The 22,725-nt window shown below is 42.0% G+C and overlaps 1 protein-coding gene across 1 annotated transcript in view; it reads left to right on the top strand.

Annotated features, from left to right (window-relative positions):
• Positions 1-12,267: 12,267 nt before the first annotated feature.
• The window catches only part of LOC126481669 (uncharacterized), a 266,931-nt gene continuing 256,473 nt past the window's right edge, over positions 12,268-22,725 (top strand). The window contains exon 1 of the mRNA XM_050105597.1: positions 12,268-12,369. The gene's annotated coding sequence lies outside the window, so the exon portion shown is untranslated. The remainder of the gene's footprint in view (positions 12,370-22,725) is intronic.

Below are 22,725 nucleotides of genomic sequence, written 5' to 3'. Positions count from 1 at the left end.
TCCCTACCCAGAGGCGAAGTCCAGAATCATATAAGTTTGCAACAGTACAGTACCCAACTGTTCTAACTATAAAATCTCCTGAGAGCAAAGACAGCAAGTTGTCTGTACCAACAAAAGCTGGTACTGAGTGACCGTCAAACACGGTCACTCAAAATGGAAGACCATATTCTCTCCACCGCTGGCTTCCCAACAAAGCTCGGCTCCCCTCCCCCGTAACTGCAGAAGGCAAATCATATTCTCAAAACCACAGAATATTCTCCCTCTCTGCAGATTCTTCTGAATGTTGACCAACCATATTTTAGTCTTTTGTCATCCAGCACAGAAAGCTTGCAAGGAAATACCAATCCCCGTTAATTAGGAATACTTACAATGGTACACTTCTCCGAGTAAAAATCCTCAGAAATAACCCAGCTGCGTGATTTCCGAGGTAACGATTCCCTGTTCCTCTTTGATGCATCCCAGATTTTCAGAGTTTCCAAAGTATTATCTGGTTAGCCTTCCGGTCCCACTGCAATTCTGGCCAGTCGCTGCTGTATTGTGCTTCAGCGCTCAGGTACCCCGACCGTCCGTCTTAGCTACTTCCTGTGTTAAGCAGGACCATAGCTGTGCAGGCTTTTGCACCCAGGGCTTGAGTTACGCCTGCCATTTCATTTCCACTGGCGTTCCAACCTTTACTAGTGTAGGCAATCATTCATTACGCCATTTTGATAGTAAAGACACTCCATCACCTTTCATGCAATAAGTGTTAACAGCTATTTACAAGGTGCACGTGGCAATTTCAGTCTTCTTTAAATATTCATATATACAATGTACAACCTATCAAATGATACCTAATTTTGGTTGTAAATCACGGCAGAGTATGTAGATCAGTGCTTGTAAGGTGCAAATTATAACCACCTTACAAAGTTAGAGGTAATTTACTGTGAAATATTTCAGAATCATCCCATTACGATATGGATCAGAGGTAAGCTCAAGTAGAGGTCTAATCATTAGCTCCTCAGTGAATAACTCATTATGCCCGTGTCTTCAGAAAGTTGCATTACTCCAACCAAAGTTCTATCTCTATTATTACTACCAGCTCAAAATTAAATGTCACTGTTCTGTGTGGGGACTCCTTGTCAATGTATTTATATGCCTTGATGGAAATGCATAACAAGTTTGATGTCAACAGCAGAAATATGCTTTATCCATATAATTTGGGAAGAGGCTGTTTCTCTTTTTCTCAGTATGTCATGACTAAAAGCAGCCAAAATTGCCTGCAAGTTGGTAGTTAACTTCTATGTAATAACCTGGGAGATGAACTGTAAGGACTCACTTAAACCAGTAAGTTCGTACTGAAAATGAACTAGGTGTGGAGTTTCGTGTACGTGGTCACTGTTTTATAAAACAGTGTTTAATGATGTTGACTGTTCAATTTTTTTGTTCATGATTTTGCATTCTACTTGCTGACTGGATATGAACACCTTGATATCAGGCTCCATATTAAATATGCCACATCAAATAACAAAAAACAAATCTGTCCATTGTGCCCCTAAATATGTTGTTTCTCCAGCTAATATCTTTCAACATAATTATGGTATTAATAAGATACACATCACAGGTCTGTAGGCGTGAAGGTCACAGCGTCAAGGTGGTTACAGAAAGTTATGTCAGATATTTCACATATTGTCGCTATTTGCTGTAGATACGTGTTGTACCACATTTTCTCCATATAGTGGAGATGCTGAGTCAGATAGGCACAACAAAAGATTGTCATACACATATGCGACTGCAGTCTGCATGTGTGTTTGCGTGCGCGTGCACGCACGCTATCCTTTCCATTATATTGTTACATTCCATATTGGATTTTCCATTATTGAATTCTAGCACATATTCTGAAAGCTTGTGAGCAAGAATAATGACTATTGTATCTTGCAGCAGAGTACCATAAAGATTCTGTTACGTAGCATTGCTGGGATATTATATCACCTTTGTTAGATTAAAGTGAACACTAGTTCTGATCCTTCATATTCCATAGGAGCTCACCACTCTTTGGCAGATTCATGCTTGGCAACCATGGGGCCCCAGCCTTGGCAGCACTTTTTCCCTTCCGTGCTGTACGTCTATTCTCTTGCTATTCTATTCCCCTTCCCTTGGGAAACATGTCTGGGGTATTACTGGGAATGTTGTACATTCTGCCGCTGATCTGAGAACAGTCACAGTTTTCATTTTGACCGCCTTTTCCTTTGTTTGTTTCCCTTCTCCTCTCGTTCCTCCACTTCAGCATTTGAGGATCCTGTTTTTTTCTTCTTCCTCCCCGTACACTCCTGAAGGACAGCCCATGTCTCTGATGTGTAAAAGGTGACTGGGTAACGTGCAGTTCCCAGCCCTGGGTCGACAGGTAGGGTTTGCACGTACCCCCTGGTACAGGCCAGGCCCAGGGAGGGGTTTTTGCCTGAGCTGTAAACTTTCCCAAATTGTCAATTGGTCCCTCCGTCAGGTGTTTGGGAGGTGTGAACAGTTATCTAAGGCAGGTGCGCCCCTTGTGAAGGGGGCCCCCAGTCGGAAGGAGCGCGCCATCGGAGACATAGGCAATCATGGGAGATTTCCTCGCGATGAGTCAATCATCCTCTCCATCAATATCGTCGAAACGTAAATGTAATGAGGCTAATGATTCGAAGGCCCTTCCCACTGCACTGTGGTTCCTTATGGTATCACATATTGAAGACGGTCAGTCCTTCATCATGGTCAATCCATTTATTATTCAGAAAGGTGTTGATGCCATTGCTGGCCCTGTGAAATGCTGCTCTCATTTACAGCACTTTGCTTTTGGAGACGGCTTCTGATTCTCAAGCACAACTGTATTCACCTGCCCAAAAGTCATGTTCCTCCTGACACCGAATTCCCTCTATATCTAACTTTAATCTGTCCATTTCCCTTTCCAAATTTTCTAACCTACCCGCCCGATTTAGGGATCTGACATTCCACCCTCCGATCCGTAGAACGCCAGTTTTCTTTCTCCTGATAACGACGTCCTCTTGAGTAGTCCCCACCCGGAGCCCGAATGTGGGACTATTTTACCTCTGGAATATTTTACCCAAGAGGACGCCATCATCATTTAACCATACAGTAAAGCTGCATGTCCTCGGGAAAAATTACAGCTGTCGTTTCCCCTTGCTTTCAGCCATTCGCAGTACCACCACAGCAAGGCCGTTTTGGTTAATGTTACAAGGCCAGATTAGCCAATCATCCAGACTGTTGCCCCCGCAACTACTGAAAATCCTGCTGCTCCTCTTCGGGAACCATACGTTCGTCTGACCTCTCAAACAGATACTCCTCCGTTTTGGTTGCACCTATGGTATTGCTTATCTGTATCTCTGAGACCCGCAAGCCTCCTCACCAAAGGTAAGGTCTATGGTTCACATAAAGTACAAATACGCTAGTACTCAGAGGAGTTACTAAACGTAAAATGGATGAAGATATTGAACAAGAATCGTGAAAGGAAGGAAGGAAGTTTGAAATTTTACGGCCGGTTGATGACATTGTTATTAGCGGGGGAGGGGGAGCTCGATTTAAGAAAAATCAGGGAAAACTTAAATCGGGGTGATGGAAGGGAGTACAAACCCTACTTCTCCTTAAAGCGAATCCACTGTGCTAGTCCAGCACCTTGCTTGGTAACCGCGGAAAGAACACACGGTCCCCATGCGTTGGTTCATGATAAAATTAAGACCATAGGGACCCGTATAGCAGTCTGCCCGCTTTGTGGTAGGACCTGGGTCACCGACATAACGCGAAATTTTCCCACGTTTTTCCACTGTAATATCGCTTGTATTTTACGGTAATAAATTCAGGCTCTGAGAGACTAAAATCCTGACCTGTTTCACCACCTCCTCAACAGTGCGTTTGTCTGCTGGCCCACCTCTGGAACGCCATATTACTGTCATTCTGCATGGAATGGTTTCGGCAAGCTATTGGTAGGTACCAGGAAGCGTGGCGCACCAGACTTCTACGCTCACATCACGCAATTTCCGTAACTAACGGACCAGTGTTTGCTGGTACGGAGCTGGCGACCGATAGTGTGCTACGTGTGTTCCTTCGAGTTTGCACCAGGCAAATTAGATGGCCGACACATCAGCCTGAGTTCACTATCATTCTCCTCACAAACAGCTGCAGCACGATTCTGACTACGTAACACGGACAGTTATCCTAGTGGAAAATGCCATCTGGGAAGTCATCAAGCATGAATGGATGCAGGTGGTCCACAATAATGTTCACAAATCCACAGCTGCCATGGTGCCTTCTGTACCTACCACTGATTCCATGGAAGCCCATGTGGACGCCTCCCACCCCCCGCCCCCCAACCCCCTCATAGCACAATGCTGTACCCACCGACCTGCGTCTGAGGTGCGATATACGTTTCGAGGATACACGTTTCGCCTGGAAGACATCATACCCAGGCACGACTATCGACCTGATGTAAAAAGAAACGTAATTCATCCGACCATGCGTTACTTTTCCATTGATCTACAGTCCAATCTCCATGATCCAGTGTCCACTGAAATCGTAAATGATGATGTCGTTGGGTCATCTTGGGAACACCTAGTAGTGGTGTGCTGCGGAACGCCGTGTTCGACAATGGGTCCTGATCGGTGTACTCTTAAACACTTGTTTCTGCACCAGCATTGCACTCTGTCGTCAGACATCCCACAGATAGCTGCCTATCCTGCATTACAGAGCAGGCAAGACTCCGACCTCCACATTTCGTGATGAGGCATTGACGTTGACATCTTGCTGCCTTTTAAAGGCACACTTGCATGCTGAGCTTTTCTTAGCAGGAAACGTAATTATAAGTAATGAAATAAATAACTTGAGCCATAGATATAGTCCACGGATGTATAAATATTGTATGCAGCTGCTGGAAACATTTGAAGGTTTTTGATCGTCATATTAATGGCGAAAGAGGAAGAGTCACCTTTTGTTTTTTAGGTCTTGTCCAGATCGGACGTATGTGGCACACCGCCATTAATCCTACAAATATTTCATTATTTTATTCACGAGTTGCAACCTAACGGCACTCGTAATCACATAATGTAAGTGTACTTATAATTGTGTTTTCATTTCAGAATATAGTTATTACTAACCTATTATGTTTTATTTTGTGTCTTTAATTATTGTTGGGTGACTTGGCTTGGCAAAAGGTTCCGTACTTTTGAGAAAAAAGTCGTCCAGCACGAACCTCCGTCGTCTTCGGGTGCTGTCTTTTCACGAAGTCCGGTATCAGAGAAATCACACAGAGAAGAAAACAGTTAAAAATACATGAACGGACCTTTAACGAAAATGCCATGCACAAGCGGAGAGAGTTTGTATAAATTTACTTAAACTGAATTACTTTAATTCATTGTATAGTCTCGATCCAGTTAAGAAGAACCAAAAAAAAAAAAATTAATTAAACCCTACTAGTGATTTCACCGTTCTTCAATCACTTTCCAAGCATGTTCCCGGCAGTAGCAGGCGAAACGCCAACCACCTTCGCCGTTTCGAAGATGTTCCTCCCCAGGCCCCAAATCGGCCCGGACCCCATGAAGCCATGGATCGAAGTTGTCACCAAGGCACTGTGCAAGTTGCTGGTGCTTCCATAATGGTGTGGACTGTGTTGATATGGAATGGCCGAGTGCTCTGGTCCAACTGAACCAATCATTCACCGGAAATGATTATATTTGGGTACTTGGGTACCATTTCAAGCAATTCATGGACTTCATGTTCCCAAACAATGATGGAGTTTTTATAGATGACAATTCGCCATGTCACCAGGCCGCAGTTGTTCGCGATTGGTTTGTGGGACATTCTGGACAATTCGGGCGAGTGATTTGGCCACCCAGGCCGCCATACATGAATCCCATCGAACATTTATGGGGCATAATCGGGAGGTCAGTTCGTGCACAAAATCTTGCACCGGTAACGCTTTCGCAATTATGGTTTTTGATGCAGATATCTTTCCTCAGCATTTTAGCAACAGCAACGTTCCATGTAACTGACAAGATCATACATATTCTTCATTTATCACGCTATTTGCACTGTATTACTGAGTGTTTATTTGCTTATATTTTACATTGTACGCCCCCGTAGCCGTTCTGGCCACATAAGAGTCAGTCTGACCCGACCGATGGCCATGTCATCCATTCAGTCACAAGGAAGGTAAAATAGTGTGTGAATTTTTTTAAAAAATAAATAATTTCTAAAGAATTACTAAAGGATTTTTAAGGCTACATCTATGCAACTGGTGTCTGACTTCTTGCTTAGAAATTTAAAAAAAAACACGTATTTCTGGAAATTCAAAATGAACTGCAATAGGGTATGAAGATTTTTAAGACAATATTTCTATACATTAAAAAATTTTAAATTTAAATTTATAAAAAATTGGTTTTCATTCATCCGTTAGATTTGAAGAAATATTAGTTAGGGGATGAAAGTTGCTATGGAAATATCTCTACAAGGACGCAAAACGCATGATTAATAATAATAACTTTTGGTCAGAAGTACATTCGGAAAAGACCATGCTTATATGGCCTTAATTAGCTTGAAAAGCTTAGAAGGTGTTGCAATTTGTGAACAACATAAAATTCGATTCAATAAAAACAAAAAGATGTCTGCACGACATTCACTCTACGCGAGCGAAACAGCGGGCGCTAAGCTAGTGTTACATATTACTCATGCTGTGGTTCAATGTTCAAATGTGTGTGAAATCCTATGGGACTTAACTGCTAAGGTCATCAGTCCCTAAGCTTACACACTACTTAACCTAAATTATCCTACGGACGAACACACACATCCATGCCCGAGGGAGGACTCGAACCACCGCCTGGACCAGCCGCACAGACCATGACTGCAACGCTTGAGACCGCTCGGCTAATCCCGCGCGGCTCTCATGCTGTGGGACCATAAGAAATAAAGCTAACGAGGAATATTGAGAGTGTGCAAAAAAGAGCAACATGAAACTCACAGGTTTATTTGATTCACAGGAGCGATTCGTGGATTGCTGCAAAACCTTATCTCGTAGACGCTTGGAGTTTAAACGCCAGTTTTCTCGCGAAAACCTACTCGCAAAGACAAAGTTTCAAGATTATGTATTAGGTGAGTAACCTATTAACATAGCACAGCGCCTTACATGTATATAAGCGCGTGATGTGCAAAAAATGCTTGAAATTCGTTGCAATATCTTCTTTACACAGAAAAGAAGTAAACGTGATTGGTTGTAGAAAAATACAAATAATTGCAACAAAGAATCTCCCGAAAAGCACACAGTTTCCTTTTCACCTACATTGGCTACAGTTTGTTGCCAGGACGAAAGAAAGTATGTTAAGAGGACACAATTCGTTCTACGACGTGGATTATAATCAACAAAAATACGTATTCCACTATCAAGACCTGACAAAAGGAAGATCCACAAAATAGTAGTGTGTTTGTTACAAGACCAGGGTGAAGCAGTTGACGTTAAGTCGGCACAAATCATTCGAGTTAACGACCTAAGTTTATGAGAACTGGGCAGTGGGTAAAATTATGTGAGAAAACAGCCAGAAACAGAATAACGAGTGACCTGAAGAACATTATCATCGACTTCGTCGTCAAGTGTTTCCCATTAAAGTACTTCTGTGTTATTTAGAACACATTGCGAAAATCTGTGAACACTCCCTTCCACCTGCAAAATAATACGTTACGCTGCCTCTGTTAGACTGCACAACACGTAAAGGCCGATTCCCAAACCGCGCGGCGCACGGCAACGGCAGCGACAAGCGTTTTCGCGATGACGTGGCTGCGGCTCGCGGAATTGGCGTTCCCGTCTGGAAGCGGCATAAGCTACATGAGGGATATACAAAGTTGGGTGAAGCTATACCAATTTTTTTTATTTTCTTTACAACGTACTCTTTCACATATTTCACTACTCATGTTTTCTCATTTCACAATACCGAGCGAGGTGGCGTAGTGGTTAAACACTGGACTCGCATTCGGGAGGACGACGGTTCAATCCCGCGTCCGGCCATCCTGATTTAGGTTTTCCGTGATTTCCCTAAATCGCTCCAGGCAAATGCCGGGATGGTTCCTTTGAAAGGGCACGGCCGACTTCCTTCCTAGTCCTTCCCTAATCTGATGAGACCGATGACCTCGCTGTCTGATCTCCTTCCCAAACAACCCAACCCCCCTCATTTCACAATAAACAGATTTCATGACTGCCGTTCATGATTGTTCACTATTTCACTTATAAAACCAATCGCCCCGGAGCAGAAACTTATTGTTCCTTTCATTATAGCTTTTAGTATTGCAAATTGCAGTACCTAAACACAGTTTAGCTGAGTGGTCAGCGCGACAGACTGTCAATCCTAAGGGCCCGGGTTCGATTCCCGGCTGGGCGTTGTGTTGTCCTAATCATCATCATTTCATCACCATCGACGCGCAAGTCGCCGAAGTGGCGTCAAATTGAAAGACTTGCACCTGGCGAACGGTATACCCGACGGGAGGTCCTAGTCACACGACATATACTATAATGATAGTAAATTACCTGTTGTCTGATAGCCATTTATTTATAAACGAAAGTGTCTGACCGTTGATCCTCAATATTTGCTACGTTAAGATCATGTATTTTGAAGACTGTCAACAGCGTTTCTGATAAAGAAAATTTGATCGCATCGAATATAAATTTTGATGGTTGGTTGTATTTTACAAAGGTATATATGTGGAGAGTGTAGCCTTGTATGTAAGTGAAACGTGGACAATGAACAGTTCTGTCAAGAAGACAATGGACGCCTTCAAAACGTAGTGATAAAGAAGAATGCTGAAGATAAGATACGAAGATTGTGTAACTAAAGAAGAGGAAACTATGACACAACTTGTCTAAAAGAAGGTTTAATTGACAGGACATATTATGAGGCATCAAGGAATCGTCAGTTTGGTAATGGAGGCTAAGCTGTAGAGAGAGACAAAGTCTTGCCGACGGTAAGCAGATTAGAATGAATGTAGGATGCAGTAGTTACGTAGAGATGGAGAAGCCTACACAGGATATACTACTGTGAAGCACTGCATCAACACAGCGACGAATTGTATCTCTTGTTAATGCAGCCCAACAGCAAATAACATTACCTGTCATTGGGTAGGTCAGTTGCGTATTTATTGCCAGAATATTTGTTTAATATAGCCTCTAGCACATATACTTGTGATTTATTTGTGTATGCATCTCTATTACTCTCTGCAAACAGTATTATGCCAAGGAAAAGTTAAAATTTGAAAGCGGTTTTCTTATGGCGATTGTCAGCAAATTTTGAAGTTGAATTACTGTTTTTGTCACTCTTCCATTTGTAGTATTTTCCTTAAGACACGTATTCCTTCGTGAAACAACAACCAACGACTGGTTACGTATTATCCATGACATTAGAATGCAGTGGCAGTTCTCAAACTACGTAGAAATCATCGATGGAAAATGTATCGTAATGCAGTTGTATAATACGTATGCTGCCATACGTTTTTTTGTGCAGTGGAGGCTTTTCCGCTGACTTCAAATATCATGCGACCATTCTCAGGCATATTAAAGAACGCACTGACGTCCTATGAAACTATTTATAATTACCGTTTGTGTCAGGGACAGCACGTTAACCAAAAAATAAATTCGGCATTCTGACAACCAAATATGGAATCGGCAACTGGATTATAACACCTAAAGTGATAACTGTGAAACCACTTATTATGAGTGGTCCTTCATAATTGCTTGCAAGACTCGGATCAATGAGGTTTTATGGATATTGAAGACGATTCAAACAATTTTCTAGTGGAATCTTTGCGATATTTGTAGATTATGAAACAGTTCATGTCTTTCTTTTTCGTGAATAGGTGATTACTTACACTTAATCGTGTATTTAGCTGGCATCTACGTTTCTTCTCATTTGGTCGCGGGCTGTAGATCGCACTATAACTTCATTTACGAGACTTAAGCTCATTTTCACGTTAAAAGCTTTTTTCTTCACAGTTTTCATGTTCTTTGTGCTAACTGGCGTGGAGCACAATTATTCTTCTGTCACCAACTGCGGATATTTCACCAATAACTGATTTAAAGTCGTAACTACTCTGTGTTCAATTTATGCCTCTTCTTATTTGGTTTGTTTATGTACATGTTGCCAACCTAACGAAGTATACGCTGAAAACTAAAGCCTGTTCATTCTCTTCCCTTTGCCGGCCGCAGTGGCCGAGCGGTTCTAGGCTCTTCAGTCCGGAACCGCGTGACCGCTACGGTCGCAAGTTCGAATCCTGCCTCGGGCATGGATGTTTGTGACGTCCTTAGGTTAGTTAGGTTTAAGTAGTTCTGAGTTCTAGGGGGCTGATGACCCCCGATGTTAAGTCCCATCGTGCTCGGAGCCATTTTTTATCTCTTCCCTTTTGTGTCTGTTTATGTTTATGTGTGTGCGCAATTAGTCAGGGTGAGTTGTAGAAAGCTGAATGTGAATGTAATGTCTGTCACAGTGTAGTTGAAAGTTTTCGTCTTCAGCTGATTCGAGTTTTGCTTTAAATATTGTGTGCAGGGGTTCATGTGAGAGTGAGGACAAAGGGGTTGAGTGCTAGTATTATGATAATAATCATCTGTTGAAATATTATTCTGCTATTTTAACTATTAATGTAAGCAGCGAGTTTACGCTTACATTGACCCCTCCAAAATATTTAAACCGAACCTTATATCAGCTGAACACTAAACCTTTCGACTACTCTCTGACAACTATTGCATTCCCTTTGAACTTTCTATAACTTGCACTGACACACACTTACAAATATAAGGAGAACAGAAATAAACAGACGTTAGTTTTCAGCGTATAATTCATTAAGTTGGCAACATCTACCTAAACAAACCAAACAGGGAGAGACATAAAGCGAACACACTGTAGTTACGACTTTAAATCCCAGTTTTCGGTAAAATGTCTACAGTTAGTGACAAAAGAATAATAGTACTCCACAAACATTAGCACAAAGAAGACGAAAATTGCGAAGAAAACAATAGCGAACATAAAAATGTTCTTCTGTTCCATAAGCTAAGTTTTAGTTCAACCTCCAGCATGTTACCAGGTGAGACGAAACGCAGATGTCCGCCAAAAACTCGATTAACTGTAAGTAATGACCTACGTAAAAAAAAAAAAAAAATGTGAACTGTTTTATAATCTACAAATATCACACATCAAAACAAAATTGAATTGTTCTAGATTCCACCGAAGATGCCTCAAAGTAAAAGGCGAAACCCGTCTTGAACAAATATAGTATATTGCAGCAAGAAATAATTGTTACTTACAAAACGAAATAATCAATACCTGCAGATACTTAGCAAATCACATACCAGCAAATTAGTTTCATTAAGTTCTGTAGATCTACATAGAATATTATAAATATTAATATGTTCCATGTCAGTGTAATTCTCATTTCAGTTGCTATTAAATGCCGTTTAAAAAGTCATCGATTCATTACAAGAAACTGTAGTTACTTTCACATCTAGATAGAGAAATACATTTTGCATTCTTATCATGCGACGAAATACATGACTCTTCGCGAGTCATCATTTTCAAAAAACTACGTTTCGATTTCTTCAACCGTTTATGAAATTTGGGGCTGATACAACCACATGACTTACGACGAGCTGGACGAAGTATTGCGCGCGACCACAGCGCGACCCGTCCGCCCACATGTCATTCAATATCCCGAGAACGGTGATAGCTGTCTTTTTGTTCTCAACTTTAAAAACAATTTCAGAATGTTGGCTAAATTTCATACACAGTAATGTATTAACGAAACTGAACTGTACGCAATGTCCACGCATTGCGGTTTTAGCTCTGCACACTCAATAAAATTTCGTGTAACGGTTTAAGTAAAAGTCATACAGAAAGCAACCACGACGAATAACAAAAATAAATACAGTCCTACATCGAGAGAAGATATCAACTTGTAAGATACAGAAGAATCAAATTATTTCCCCAAATAGTTTTGTTGAAATTGGATGATAAGTATTTCATAGATGGCACCGCGTCCGCGCATGCGCTTCGGCGAAAGTTCGTGTAGCCCGGGGTTCCATACCTGACGTCACGCTCAACGCGTTCTGTGATTGGCGGCATGCACCTACGGCGCGCCGAGCGGCAGGGGTTCGACATGCGCAAACCGCAACGCAGAACCGCCTGTGCGCGCCGCTGGCGGCGTTTCCCTGGCAACGAAGGGCCTGCCTCGCGCTGTTGTCGGCCTTTACACTTCGGCAAGCTTCGTTGACGTTCGGAGAAACAGCCCCAGGGTGGCATCCGTCGCTGAAAGGTATCAGCTAACAACATAATTCCACAGTGCGCAGTTCATCCACAGCATGGTGAGTGGCTGTTCAGCAAGGTAAGATATATGTTTCGAAAAAAATTGTGTATCGTATGTGTTTTATACGTCATAACACAGTTCACAAACATGCGCGATATATTCGCTTTTTATCGAAAGCTTATATTTTCCTTTGTTGGATAGTTCAAAATTTTCGCCGTTGTTCGTGCAGAAGAATTGCATTTTGTTTTTGATTTGTCATATTTTTCGTACATCTGTCTTTAATTTGTGAACTGTGTTTTTCACACTCGAAATATTATGTACAGAATGTATAGCTTTATCTAAGATTGTGTATTAGCAGTATTTACGTATGAAAACTACCATAAATAAGGGTAATTACATGTCTCCACGCCTATGAAACAAAACAAATGATAGAGTGGGCTGATAACGCACTTACTGAAGGTTAGATAAAATATCTACGCATTAGATTAAAATCTAGAAACAGTTGTCAGACAAACGACATGTCTAGAAAGTAGAAAGTCGTTATTGACAACTTCCTGGACGGTATGAACGATGTTAAAAATAGTTATAAAAAGAAAAATTACAGTGACAAAGGGACCAGAATTTCCGAACATGCTTATCGACTTATAAACATTAAACAGAGAAATGTACGGCTACCACAAGGAAAGGCAAATGAAGACACAGCATTCGTTGGGGGAGAGGTCGATAGTCACGAATTTGGATGCCCTCTAGTTTATTTGACGGTGAACTGCGCCAAGGAAGCAACAACTCAAGTCATAGCTCTTTTGTGGCCATCATTTTCCTTTCAGATCAATGGCAGATGGTGGCACATAATATCGCCGTTATTTGAATTTCTTTGTTAGCTTTCATACAGTCACCCAGTGACATGTCCTGTAGAAGATGTGCTCCTATTGGAGGTGGTATGCCCTTGTCTTCCTCTGACCTTTGAACTGACTTACACAGTGGGTTGCAGGAGGACATTTTTGACATCAACAAACATTGGAAGAGGTGAGAGAAGTGATAAGTGCAGATAAAAATCGTAGGACGATCGGAAGTTGAACCTCAGATCTGGCGCGTATCCATTAAGTCGGCAGACTAACCGATTCTTAAATTCTTAAAGTTACGAGTGAGTATAGGACTCTGCTGCCAATGTGCCACTTCCAGTGGTGAAACTCGTTCGGCAGCCCCTGTGCGCGCAAGCGCCCTGGCCGGGGATGACCTTGGCTGCTTCGTGCCTGTTCGCTGAATGCGCAGGGCACGGGTGGGATTGAGGGGGGGGGGGGGGGGACCAGAGATTATACAGTTAAATCAGATCGAAAGGAAAACTCCAACAGTGGGCGACAGACTAACGTATTTTGAGTGGAATGAAGAAGCAGAGAGAATGCTTCGCGAGGGGAACAGGCAGTGGAAGGAACATACGCCAGTTCGAGAGGATACCTGGCCCAAAATAAATCAATTCCAGAAAACTGGAATGGGACAGTCAGATAGAAACGAGAAACTTAGCAAACGCAGCCATCGCCTTTAGGTGACACTGCTACCGTTATAATTACTGCAAAACTAACCTCCAAGGGCTCCATATTATTTCATTTGTTAGACTATTTCCCTCATCAGATGCTAGCATTCTCAGATGTTGTTGTTCATGTGGTCTTCAGTCCAGAGACTGGGATGATGCAGCTCTCCATGCTACTCTATCCTGTGCAAGCTTCTTCATCTCCCAGTACCTACTGCAACCTACATCCTTCTGAATCTGCTTAGTGTATTCATCTCTTGGTCTCCCTCTACGATTTTTATCCTCCATGCTGACCTCCAATACTAAATCGGTGATCCCTTGATGCCTCAGAATATGCCCTACCAACCGATCCCTTCTTCTAGTCAAGTTGTGCCACAAATTTCTCTTCTCTCCAATTCTAATCAATACCGCCTCATTAGTTATGTGGTCTACCCATCTAATCTTCAGAATTCTTCTGTAGCACCACATTTCGAAAGCTTCTATTCTCTTCTTATCTAAACTAGTTATCGTCCACGTTTCACTTCCATACATGGCTACACTCCATACAAATACCTTCGGAAACGACTTCTTGACACTTAAATGTATACTCGATGTAAACAAATTTCTCTTCTTCAGAAACGCTTTCCTTTCTATTGCCAGTCTGCATTTTTTATCCTCTCTACTTCGACCATCATCAGTTATTTTGCTCCCCAAATAGTAAAACTCATTCACCACTTTAAGCGTCTCATTTCCTAATCTAATTCCCACAGCATCACCCAATTTAATTCAACTATATTCCATTATCCTCGTTTTGCTTTTGTTGATGCTCATCTTACATCCTCCTTTCAAGACACAGTCCATTCTGTTCAGCTGCTCTTCCACCTTTGCTCTCTCTGACAGACTTACAATGTCATCGGCGAACCTCAAAGTTTTTATTTCTTCTTCATGGATTTTAATTCCTACTCCGAATTTTTATCTTGTTTCCTTTACTGTTTGCCCAATATACAGATTGAATAACATTGGGGATAGGCTACAACCCTGTCTCACTCCCTTCCCAACCATTGCTCCCTTTTCATGCCCTTCGACTCTTATAACTGCCTTCTGGTTTCTGTACAAATTGTAAATAGCCTTTCGCTCCCTATATTTTACCCCTGCCACCTTCAGAATTTGAAAGAGAGTTTTCCAGTCAACATTGTCAAAAGCTTTCTCTAAGTCTACAAATGCCAGAAACGTAGGTTTGCCTTTCCTTAATCAATTTTCTAAGGTAATTCGTAGGGTCAGTATTGCCTCACATGTTCCAACATTTCTACGGAATCCAAACTGATCTTCCCTGAGGTCGACTTCTACCAGTTTTTCCATTCATCTGTAAAGAATTCGTGTTAGTATTTTGCAGCTGTGTCTTATTAAACTGATAGTTCGGTAATTTTCACATCTGTCAACAAATGCTTTCTTTGGGATTGGAATTATTATATTCTTCTTGAAGTCTGAGGGTATTTCGCCTGTCTCATACATCTTCCTCACTAGATGGTAGAGTTTTGTTAGGCCTGGCTCTCCCAAGGCTGTCAGTAATTCTAATGGAGTGTGTCTACTCCCGGGGCCTTGTTTGGACTTAGGTCTTTCAGTGCTCTGTCAAATTCTTCACACAGTATCATATCACCCATTTCATCTTCATCTATGTCCTCTTCCATTTCCATAATATTACCCACCAGTACATCGCCCTTGTATAGGCCCTCTATATATTCCTTCCACCTTTCTGCTTTCCCTTCTTTGCTTAGGACTGGTTTCCATCTGACCTCCTGATATTCATACAAGTGGTTCTATTTTCTCCAAAGGTCTCTCTAATTTTCATGTAGGCAGCATCTATCTTACTCCTAGTGATATATGCCTCTACACCCTTACATTTGTCCCCTAGCCTGCCATTTCGTACTTTCCGTCGATCTCATTTTTGAGACGTTTGTATTCCTTTTCTTCTGCATCATTTATTGCATTTTTGTATTTTCTCCTTTCATCAATTAAATTCAATATCTCTTCTGTTACCCAAGGATTTCTATTAGCCCTCGTCTTTTTACCTACTTGATCCTCTGCTGCCTTCACTATTTCATCTCTCAAAGCTACCCATTCTTCTTCTACAGTATTTCTTTACCCCATTCTTGTCAATCGTTCCCTAATGCTCTGCCTGAGGCTCTCTACAACCTCTGGTTCTTTCAGTTTATCCAGGTCCCATCTCCTTAAATTCCCACCTTTTTGCAGTTTCTTCAGTTTCAATCTACAGTTCATAACCAATAGATTGTGGTCAGAGTCCACATCTGCCCCTGGAAATGTTTTACAATTTAAAATCTTGTTCCTGAATCTCTGTCTTACCATTATATAATCTATCTGAGAACTTCCAGTATCTCCAGGCTTCCAGGTATACAACTTTCTTTCTTGAGTCTTGAACCAAGTGTTAGCTATGATTAAGTTATGCTCTGCGCAAAATTCTACCAGGCCTCTTCCTCTTCCAATCCTTACTCCCATTCCATATTCACGTACTACGTTTCCTTCTCTTCCTTTTCCTACTATCGAGTTCCAGTCACCCATGACTTAAATTTTCGTCTCCCTTCACTATCTGAATAATTTCTTTTATCTCATCATACATTTCATCAATCTCTTCGTCATCTGCAGAGCTCGTTATCAGATACTTTGCTATAATGGCACAACGTTAGGTGTTTAAAGGCAGTGCTGTCAAACATCGCCAGCACAAAGTAATATCAGAGGATCCTCACATATGATGAGCGGAAGTAATCAAATACCTGTGGATCAAATGTTTTGGTTTATCTGTAAATTAATTACCAGAGACATTTATCAGCTTCGGATTTTTTTTTTAATGAGAGCGTGGAGCTCAGTGTATTAAGTGCATAATCCTTCCACTGGCGGTTGATCTTCTCGCCTTCTGTTACTCAAGACGTCTCGAGAGGTGAAAACTGGCTGAAGCCAAATGGTAATAGCTACGAAATTCTAAATTCCGTCTGGAATACCTGTATATATCACAAAGACAGGTTCAACGTCTGTGGCGGAGGAATTTCTATAGCCATAAATAATACGACAATACCTACTGAAGTTAGTACAAATTCCGATTGCAAAATAATTTTGATGAAGACATGTATTAAAGGTATGTTAGACTGGGTGTAACTACAGACCAGGGAACCCCAGAGCAAGTATATTTAAAATGGCACCCCTCACTCTCCGAACTCGGCAAAACTTTGTCCACACATCGTCTCATATAGCCAACCCTCCCCCTCTCTACCGTCACATGCAAACACACTACATTACCTCATTCTCCAGCCGCTCTCCACCCACTTGAGCCAAATAGTGAAATAATAATACAGTCTGTTCAATTTTAAATACTTCGTAGTAGCGAAATATAATGTTAGTAATTTTCTCTAAGCTGTCGGTAAGAATGCAACAGCATGAGCTACCAATATGTCCAAAACGCCGCGCATAAAAATGGGATTTTTCCGGGGCTCGTACTTCGGGTTCTGTTGGTCGTAGAAAGGTAGCGTCAAGTGTTTGGGATAGTCCTTGAGCTAAGGACCATTTGATACCCACCAGAAGAATCGTCTTACCGTTACTGTTCTGCAGCACAGGACCAACATTTGAGTATTACACACTTTTATCATCCATAGGCGAGTGAGGCAAATCGGTTGGTTGTTTTTGCATTAGATGTGGCCTCATGTGCGCCTTAAGGGGCTTACGGAGGCGGTTACTCAGGTAAACAGGGAAAGCATTTTACCGTTTTTCCCCATTAGTAGTATTTATTTAAATTACTAAATATGCTAGAAGCGTCATCTTCCCGTTTTCAAAGATCTTTATCCATTATCGTGAAACACCCCAAAAACATGGCTTTTGGGTACCAAAATCTCGCCACGAATTCCAAGATAGCTGTAATTTTTACGGTCTCTAACAATCTTTAATATTTTCTTGATATCTTTTTCCGTTCCCCAGATACAAAGGTTCAAAGTTACCCTACACGTACACGTAAAACACGCGCGTAAAATCTGGTGTGAGGCGAAAATGTAGTATGTAAAGTGACCTAGCAGGAAGAAATATGCTGTAATGTGTCTCCATTATAATCAGAAGTGCTCTGGAAACCTCATTTCGCAGTATTGATGCCTATGCAAAAATGTTATGTGTGTAAAATCTGATCAGAGGTGTGAAATTTGTTTTCCATTATTTCAACTTCATGTAAGTAAACTATGAGAATTTTACTGACCCATAAAGTTCTTTTCATATGAATGACATGCTCTGCTGTAGCAGGGAAAAGAAGTGAATCAGGGGGAAAATGTTCCTACTGGAGCACAAAAAAGGCGAATATGCTCCTGTTTAGAAGAATCTGACAAAGAATTGGGGTACCAGTTGCCTCGTTCTATCTTCCTCAGTGCCATTAAAATTTTTCCCAAAAATTTTGGCATGTGAACGTATTCACACTTTTTTGTGCTAAGAGAGCTATTGGGAAAGAGGTGGAAAAGTAGGAAATACTGGAAAATAGTAGAGTGGTTGTGATTTACAAAGAGTGAAAAAGACAATGCCAGTGTGAGAGGAAGAGAGGGATACAGTGCCAGTGGAAGATAGTTGACACTGATAGAAAAGTGCTAGGGAAAGAGTGAAGGAGACAATACCATTTGGAGAGGAATAAAGAGAAGCAGAAAGTGGAAGTGGGTGAGAGTCAGTGATAATCAGAGACAGAATCTGACTGTAACAACGAGGAAGAGAGAGACAGTGGTAGTGAGAAAGACAGCAGCAGTGGGAATGAATGAATGAGATAACAGCAGTAAGAGAGAGCAAGAGGGAAACAGTGAGTGAGAGAAGACAACATTAGTAGGACAGAACGAAGCGGAGTGTGTGTGTGTGAGGCAGGAGGCAGTGGCAGAGAGACACAAAGAGAAAATGACAGTGAGTTGGGCTAAATGAGTGCGCCAGAAAGGGCAACTGGGAGTTGATGGATATGAGCGACTGACAGCAATGGACTAGAGGATGTGAGCGAGTTACAGTTAAGAGGAGCTTGTGGGAGTGAGATGTGAGTTGCATGTTAAAAAGAGAGTGAATACGTTCGCATGTCAAAATTTTTCGGCAAATTTTTAAAAATGTTGAGGAAGGTAGAATGAGGCAGCTGCACCCCACTGTTCAGTCAGAGTATTTTGAACAGGAGCATATTCGCCCTTCTGTGCTCCGATAGTGGCATTTTCCTAATGGTCCTCGCATGAAACAGCTATTCGTCCCTGCATTATTGGCCATAACAAATATGGCACTCTCCCCAAGGCACATGTTTATAAAACACGAAACCAAACTGTTTCTAGGGAGACTGTATTTAATTAGTAAGATTACCTTTTCTACTTTCCAAATAAAAATAAATGTTAAAAATTTATTATTTTATTACTACACTGAACAATGAGGCAAAAGCGAAATATCTAATATGTACTGCAAGACACAACAAGAACTAGTTGATCAATTCACAGAGGTACTGGTTTGTGTTTGAATATTCATGTAAAATGTAAACTGCTAATGAAACGCGTGTGTTTGGTGACCTAAATTCTTGTGTTACTTAAATGATAATGCAGTGCTGGCTTTTACGGCCGGTATTTGCGTTTTTGTTCATTTTTGATTTCTGAACCTTAGGCCGGTGCAACGGTCGGGTCGTAACGTCATCAGACCTTGTCTAAAACCGCGGAGTCGTGTCGATTCGTGTTATCGACCACGTTGTGGAAAAGAGTTGGCACCATTTGCTTCATTTAGAACTATGGGCCACAGTTAGTGCCATTTCTGTCCTTTTGTTTTTCTGTCTGTTAAAGTTGATTTTGTTCTTTTGAAGGATTCTTATCTGATGAAGGCTTCTCTCCTGTTAAAATTGTTTTTGTGCTTTTGATGGATTGAAATTAGTCTAATTGAGGGCCTTAGTACTAAATAACACAAACAATATCGACTGTTTCCCACTAAAAGCTCCATAATAGGCGTCGAAAGGACTCCGTGAGCTTAAACAATTCAGCTTGCTAAGTTTGAGATTGATATCTGAATCTTTACAGCTTTTAATGGTATCACCAGCATCAGGAAGCGGAACATAGGCGCAGAAACATTTCCATAAAACAAAAATTGCTGAAATGAGTATCTCCTCTTCTGTACAGTGACGAAAAAAATCGCAACACCAATAAATATTTAATGTAGAGTAATGAAATTTCGGGAATACGTTTGTCTGGGTAACACATTTAAGCGATCAACATTGCAAGATCACAGGTTAATATAAGTGCAAGATAAGCCATTGCAAATGTGAAATGTTGGTACATTAATAATCAGTGTAACCGCCAGAATGTTGAATAGAAGCATGCAAACGCGCATTGTGTTGTACAGGTGTCTGATGTTAGTTTGTGGATTGGAGTTCCACAGCTATTTCATTTGGTCGATCAGTACAGATGTGGTTAAAGATGTTTGTGGATGACTCTGGAGTTGTCGTCCGATGATGTTCCATATGTGCTCGACTGGAGACAGATCTGGTAACCGAGCAGGCCAAGGCAACATGTCGACACTCTGTAGAGCATGTTGGGTTACAACAGCGGTATGTGGGCGAGCAGTACCCCGCTGGAAAGCATCCCCCGGAATGCTGTTTATGAATGGCAGTATAACAGGTCGAATCACCAGATTGACGCACAATTTTGTAGCCAATGTGCGTGGAATAGCCACGAGAGTGTTTAGCTGTATACGAAACCGCATCATCACCGAGGCAGAACCAGCTTTCATCAGAAATTACAACAGACCTCCACCCTGCCCAACCAGTGAGCTCTCGTTTGACACCACTGAAGTCGCAGATGATGGTTGTTTGGGGTCAGTGGAATGCACGCTACAGGGCATCTGGCTCGAAGCTATCCTTGAAGTAACCGATTTGTAACAGTTCGTTGTGTCACTGTGGTGCCAACTGTTGCTGCAATTGCTGCCGCAGACGTAGTACGATGCGACATAATCATAGGCCGAACACTATGTTCTTCCCTGTCGGCAGTTCCACGTGTCGTCCGGAGACTGGTCTTCTTGCGACCGTACATTCTTGACCACCGCTGCCAGCAATGATGCAGAGTGGCTACATTTTTGCCAACTCTTTGCAGTATCATTTGAGGAACATCCAGCATCTCGTAGCCGTATTACACGACCTCGGTCAAACCTAATGAGGTGTAAATAATGGCGTCTTTATCGTCTTAAAGACATTTTTGGCTAACATCAGCTCGTTAGGCCCAACTCAAAGATACGTAATGCTCACGAGTGTTACAGCGTGTAGTAAAAGCAAGCCTGATTTGCATACTCATAGTGGCGCTACTAGCGCCACTCTTATGCGACGGGCACGGAATTTGAATAGACATCCTCTGTCAGATGTAGAAACACGCCTACCAACTTTCATTTATGTTTCAAAACTCCTTCTTGGTATTGCGATTTTTGTTTCGACAGCGTATGTGCAAAATAGCTAAGTATTTTATAAAAATCCATTTTTCACGTTCTTTCATTTTCTAAGGAAATTTATCTACCTACGTCTTCATCTTTACTGGGCAAATCACTACATACTGTGTGGCATAGGACACTGTTTATTGAACCATATACAGGGTGTTACAAAAAGGTACGGCCAAACTTTCAGGAAACATTCCTCACATACAAATAAAGAAAGGATGTTATGTGGACATGTGTCCGGAAACGCTTAATTTCCATGTTAGAGCTCATTTTAGTTTCGTCAGTATGTACCGTACTTCCTCGATTCACCGCCAGTTGGCCCAATGGAAGGAAGGTAATGTTGACTTCGGTGCTTGTGTTGACATGCGACTCATTGCTCTACAGTACTAGCATCAAGCACATCAGTACGTAGCATCAACAGGTTAGTGTACATCACGAACGTGGTTTTGCAGTCAGTGCAATGTTTACAAATGCGGAGTTGGCAGATGCCCATTTGATGTATGGATTAGCACGGGGCAATAGCCGGGGCGCGGTACGTTTGTATCGAGACAGATTTCCAGAACGAAGGTGTCCCGACAGGAAGACGTTCGAAGCAATTGATCGGCGTCTTAGGGAGCACGGAACATTCCAGCCTATGACTCGCGACTGGGGAAGACCTAGAACGACGGGGGCACCTGCAATGGACGAGGCAATTCTTCGTGCAGTTGACGATAACCCTAATGTCAGCGTCAGAGAAGTTGCTGCTGTACAAGGTAACGTTGACCATGTCACTGTATGGAGAGTGCTACGGGAGAACCAGTTGTTTCCGTACCATGTACAGCGTGTGCAGGCACTATCAGCAGCTGATTGGCCTCCACGGGTACACTTCTGCGAATGGTTCATCCAACAATGTGTCAATCCTCATTTCAGCGCAAATGTTCTCTTTACGGATGAGGCTTCATTCCAACGTGATCAAGTTGGAAATTTTCACAGTGAACACGTGTGGGCTGACGAGAATCCGCACGCAATTGTGCAATCACGTCATCAACACAGATTTTCTGTAAACGTTTGGGCAGGCATTGTTGGTGATGTCTTGATTGGGCCTCATGTTCTTCCACCTACGCTCAGTGGAGCACGTTATCATGATGTCATTCGGGATACTCTACCTGTGCTGCTAGAACATGTGCCTTTACAAGTACGACACAACATGTGGTTCATGCACGATTGAGCTCCTGCACATTTCAGTCGAAGTGTTCGTACGCTTCTCAACAACAGATTCGGTGACCGATGGATTGCTAGAGGCGGACCAATTCCATGGCCTCCACGCTCTCCTGACATCAAACCTCTTGACTTTCATTTATGGGGGCATTTGAAAGCTCTTGTCTACGCAGCCCGGGTACCAAATGTAGAGACTCTTCGTGCTCGTATTGTGGACGGCTGTGATACAATACGCCATTCTCCAGGGCTGCATCAGCGCATCAGGGATTCCA

Source organism: Schistocerca serialis, chromosome 5 (genome assembly GCF_023864345.2).
Source record: "Schistocerca serialis cubense isolate TAMUIC-IGC-003099 chromosome 5, iqSchSeri2.2, whole genome shotgun sequence".
NCBI lineage: Eukaryota > Metazoa > Arthropoda > Insecta > Orthoptera > Acrididae > Schistocerca > Schistocerca serialis.
This window is presented reverse-complemented; position numbering and strand designations above follow the sequence as displayed.